The sequence below is a fragment of the Cololabis saira genome, chromosome 3 (assembly GCF_033807715.1).
Source record: "Cololabis saira isolate AMF1-May2022 chromosome 3, fColSai1.1, whole genome shotgun sequence".
Lineage (NCBI taxonomy): Eukaryota > Metazoa > Chordata > Actinopteri > Beloniformes > Belonidae > Cololabis > Cololabis saira.
In genome coordinates this window covers 16,466,089-16,472,088 of record NC_084589.1, presented here as the reverse complement: position 1 = coordinate 16,472,088, position 6,000 = coordinate 16,466,089, and positions in this window count along the sequence as shown.

The following is a 6,000-nucleotide window of genomic DNA, read 5'->3' as shown; positions in this document are numbered from 1 at the left end:
TAAATGATTTCTAGAAACTCCATGAAACCCACACTCAAAACGTATCCCCCTCATGCCTCGCTTCCCAATTGCGTCTATGCACTCATGCGGTATGTCCATGAGAAACTTCCAGTGATGTAGTTGTGAAACCGGTCCTTCTGGTGTTTTCTCGTGTGAGACTTTATATGTTGTAATTCTGAAAAAACAAATAAACAAAACAAAACAAAAAAGACATGGACAAACTGCTCCATTATTGTGGGTCCTGTGGTGTTTGAAAATTGGTTTAATTATTTTAAGGTTCACTGTTATTCATACAGGTAAGCTTACGTGAAATGATCTACAACCAGGTTATTAAATATCAAATGCATCAAAAGTCTTTTAGTGATCCAGTGATTTGAAATCCTTTCAGTGGGTCGTGATGCCTCTTCTGGCTGCATCTCAGGTACAGTAGCTCTGGCGCTACTTGTCATTGTACTTTGCTGCACTAGACCGTAAGGAACAGGTAACCTCCCTGTGATGTCATCTATGGTATTTCCAAGGAGAACTTTTGAAGTAGTCATACTATGTGGCGGCAGGTTGCAAATAGGTTGAACTAACAAAGACATCCACCTTGTGTCAGCCGGTTGGCTGTTTTAGCCTGGCTGGCTCACCTTATACTCAACTAAAATGTGGATTAATATTGCTTTACATTTAAATCTGTCCAAACATCCCCATTTCAAATGCCACTACTGAAATTACATCTAATATTAGTGCCCCCACAGTTGAAAGGTCACAAAAAACCATTTTCTTTTTAAGATATGAATAACTATACTCTGTTTGTTTAAACACAATTCAGAAACTATGCTCATGACAGTGCTAAGCTCTAAGTAGCTTAAGCAATGAAAGCCATTGGCTTTGCCCATCATCAATCAAAAGCTCAAGCTTCTGTTTATACATACATTTGCTGCTTGATTAAAATTTTACATAAGTCACAAAAAAGAAATTCAGCCATGGATGCTAAGTCTAAAACTGGAGACCAGAACCAGGTTTATTTCTACTGCAAAGTTGTGCATTTTAGCATTAGGATCAGTGGAGACTGACTCGCTTTTGGAGCCATCCCCTGGTGGGTCTGTCCAGAAACTGCAGCTTCTCTTAGTTTTCTTAGTTCCGCTTCAACCTGGAATTTGAAACGTCCACTTTGTTGTGTCCTGATGTGCTGCTTCCATGTGGCCAGAAGTGGCAGTGCTACTATAGAAGACCCACGTCATCGTCAAGAAGCATAAAAGTGAAGTCTGCCCTGTTATCATTATAAAAAACACTGTTAAATGACCTTCGCAAATGGATTTCTGGTTGCATGACAAAAGACCATTAAAGTTTGACTCATATTATAAATGTGGCTCAAGGCTACATGACTCCAAGTAAGAAAGTTGGGCAAAACTGGAAATGATAGTTTATGCGTTGGCCCGGTTACGATAAATATAGATGAGGAGTTATGGGAAGGAATGTTGTTAAGAGTTCTCAGAAATTGATACGTCAAAAAGAAAGGATGGGATTACAATCCAATACAGAACACGGGAAAAGAAAACTGGGACTGAGACTGGTGCAGTTTCATATTTTGGGTATCTTGAATTGCCGTCTTAAGTGTCCTTTCCTTATTTACTTCATAAAGTGTCCCCCCAAGTTGAATAACTCCATCCTTCTTTGTTTCTTCTTTACAACTTTTTTCACAACGCTACATTGAGTGGCTGTAATAAATCTCTAAATCTCTGATGGACTGGCAACTTGTCCAGAGTGTACTCCTGCTTTTCAACCAAAAACAGCTGGGAAATCCCCAGCAGACCCCTGTGACCCTGAAAAGGAAGAAACTTGTGTTAGTAATGGAAAAATAAAGGATGGATAATAACGATTAATGACCTAGATGTCTCAGGCATAAATCCTGCTTCGAAGTGCACGTCCCATTCAGTCCAAAACTGGCACACAAGACCTTTGATAAATGGATAAATACCTTGTCATATAATATTTGTTGTTGTTCTGCACAAATTCACCTCTAGAAATTATATCAGTGAAGGGGGAAGTGTGTGGTTTACTTGCAACAGAAGAAAATACGTTAAGATCAAAATGTATTTCCGGATTTTCAAGTTTGACAGTATTGTTATCATTTTAATTATCATACTGTAATCTGTAAAATTACACTGTTAGGGACTGTCCCATCTCAAGGATTTCACAGTAACTTTAGTCATACATGAGAAGCATTCTGATCACATAATTATGTCTGTATTTTGAAAACTTTAATTGATTTCTTTACCACGGTGTGTTTCCTCATTTCACACTTTCAGCGTTTGAACAATAACCTCCCAGCAGTGGGTGACGGTTTGGACATCACCTTTCTCAGAAAGCCATCGTGGTCAGAGAATAGTTATTCTGTTTGTTTCAGATCAAGATGTCCTGCAGTCACACTTCATTGGGTGACTTGATTAAAAGCCACACTGATGAATGTGGTTTTCACTCAGTGCAAGATTGTGCAAACGTAACAAGCCTCCTTTCCTTGAATCGTGTTTGTGAAAACATTGGTCCTTACTGCTTGATGAAGCAACAACTTTGCAACTTTATTTGAACATTTGTCCCTTTTTCTCACAGATAACCCCCACTTCTGGAATCGTTCTTTCTCTAAAATGCCTAAATTAGAGGCCGTCATTAAGTTCAGCAGCACAGAAGTGACTGTCAAGTCTATGTGTGTCACAATATGGCATACATTTATCTGATGAATTCATCTACTGTAATCTCTCTTTTGCTTTGTCTTTAGTTAGGGTATGTGAACTTTTTGACCACCAGCTGTAGGAGGAATTCACCTTGTTGGAAACACACTCACTCACATACTGTATGTATGAATACAGTGTTTGTATTGTATTTTTGCAGGGTGTACTTTCATAGTCAAGTCCAGAAGCGGGAAGTTTTGTTGCTTAAATATTTTCTGACATTATTACAATGGAGCATGAGTCATGCTAGTGAATGCTTTGTTTTATTTTCTTCTTCCTGTAAAACCAGTTGTTTCAACAATGTAACCTTTCTTCCTTGATGTTTCCTGGTTCTATAAAAGAGTCTGTGTACGCATTTATTGTAAGTCTTATGTCGTTTGATCAGCTGAAGAATAATTTCCTGTTGGGACACTATATTCAAACATCCATCATTAATTCTTGCTTATTCTTATTCAGAAACGTGTGAATCTGCTCTCTACAGGATAAAGACAGGAATACACTCTGGCCAGGTCCACATATACACATAAATCCACAAACTCACATTCCTGCCTCTGGGCATTTAAGAATGATCAGGTTTCCTAACATACGGGTTGTCGGACCTTTGAAGAAAGCTGGAGTTCTCGGATAAACATTAAAAAAGTCCCTACATGGTTTTGAACCAAGAAACTTTTTGCATTAGTACAAATGACCAAGTTACCATTCTGCACAAAAAAGTAAAAATAATATAAACCATTCAAACCTGTGTATTAAGATGAAAATTGTACATGCACAATGTACTGTACTACACAGATTAAGAGTTCAACAAGGTAAAAGTAGCTTTTCTCAACATAGAATTGCAGAGACGTAGCTGATTTCATCATCTGTGAAACTCACTGCCTCATTCAGGAATCCTTTGTGTGCAGATGTGCTATGTTTATGTAATAATTGCTCGGGGGTTCATGTTCTGGGTCTCTGGAAAGTTCCTACAGACAACTTATGTTGTAATAGACACTATATAAATACAATTGAATTGAATTGAATGAATCAGTTCCTCGCTAAAAACCTACTCCATATTCACAAATGCTACATACAATTCAGATTTGATTGAAGCAATGTGTATATTCATGAATGCTGATTGATCGCATTAGTTTGTATAAATCCCCACCCAGGTTCCCCCCCCATAAGGAAGTGTAAAGGTGCATCTTTAACCTGAATGTCTACTGGTGGACCTAGCACGCGTTAAAAGAAAAGCGATAAAAGGTAAAAATATCAGATATGGTCATTAAGGTCATTTAAACTGACATGGAGCAAAGAACAATCTTTTTATTTCTCTTTGTTAAAATAGATGTGACAGGAGCCAATAATGCACAAGCCTGAAAAACACATCTAATGAAATTATGGAATCAAATTTATGGCCCATTCAAATTATTTAATTGTAGGCTATTTAAAGCTTGTTTCCCCAGAAACTTTGCAGACACAGGGGACTTTGAAAAACTGATTTATTCTTAATATTTTATTTTCTAAATCACAATTTATTTATTTTTTTTTAAGAAAAAAAACATGTTTTACCTTTTACAAATGAATTTAAATGTTTTACATTTGTTTTCAACCACTTATATTTGAATATTTTATCAAGTTGCTGGTGTATCCAAGTATCCATGGGAGTATCCATCATTGTGAAGTGGTTTTATAAGTTCTCAGCTGCAACAGGAATCTCTGGCCCTGGAAGATCTTACTTCATGGCCAAAATGAGCAGGATACAGCAAGTCAATTATTTTGCACACCTGCTTGAGTTTACATGTATGTAAAAGATAATAAGGTTGTAAAGTCTGTTAAAATCCGGCAACATTTACCGGTGCTCCTCATTCACACAGAACTATAGGGGATGTCAGAGGTCAGAGTAAATTTTGGTCGTGCCTATGAAAATTACCAGTTTACACATAAATCTATTTTGCTCACATTTCATGAATCACACCCAATATTTTTAAAGGAGCACAAAATAATTTATTTTCATATTGGAATATGAATTTCAATTTAATTTCAAGGACTCCTACTTTCAGGAGGCGTTATCCAGCTTAACCACACTCTCATCCCTAATATTGACTCAAATCAGCCATAGTGACTTTTTACTCCCATCCTGGTTGTCTCTATGTCAAACAGGTCTTATTTTACAGCAGTCTTGGACAATATTTTAAATCAGATTTAACATCCTCGCCTAATAGGGGGACCAGCTGAGGTCAAAACTAAAAATTTTCCTTTGTGCTGCTTTGAAAGGTCCAAAGAATTGAGAGAATTTTCTATATGAAGCAGATCAAAGTCAAAAATCAATGGTGAATAACTTTGATCCTTATGTGATGCTGCAGCAAAAATAATAAAGTAATGCCATAGAAATGACTGCAAAGACTCAGCAAAACCTCTGAATATAGTTGTACAAGTTGGAAGATATTTAAAGTCCACCATAAATGTCTACAATATTAGAAGAAAGCATGGGGGGTTTATCAGTATAGACATGGAGTCGCTGCAGGACCATCTAAACTGACGTCTGCTGAATCTGCGTATATTGTTTAAAAACAGAAGCTCCTGTCACAGCTAGACATCAATGAACTCATTTAAAAATTCCCAGTTATATGTGTGTTCGGTTCTGAGGCCGCTCACAGTGAATACTGACTTTTGTTTGTGGAGTTTTTGTGGTCTGACTTGAGGTTGATAAATATTTTTTAAGAACAGAATAATAGGCTACCTGAGGATAAGGAGTTATGTCATCCTACTTCCACCCTGCGCTGCATTTGAAAAAGTGTCGCCAATTTGAAAAGGCTTGGCTTGTTGCCATACAGTAGTTACATCACAACACGACAGTGAGAGAAGGAAACATGAGTGAGCACCCTATTGGGATTGCTGTGACGCAGAGCCATTGACGGGAAAGGGGCCTGCATACAGTAAGATCAATGTCACTGATCTGTGTGACCTGTCCGGACGGCAGCAGCTGTGTCCTGACGTGATAAAGTCGGGAAACAAACCCAGCAAACCAGACGGCAACCTCACAATTGCAACACCACGTGCAGTTGAATCCGTTCAAGATTGGTCTAGTGAATATGTAAATGTTTGTTTCCTTGTCTATTGGAAAATAATTCAATCCGTGTACCTCTAATATTACAGCTCAGTGGCGTAGCCAGAAAAGAGACTTTGGGTGTGCACCAGCAAAGACTGGGTGTGCCAAATTTATTTTCAACAAAACTGGACTTTACACCTCCACAAACTAAATTCTAAAGCATGTATATCCAACATTATTAACAGTACAAAACATATC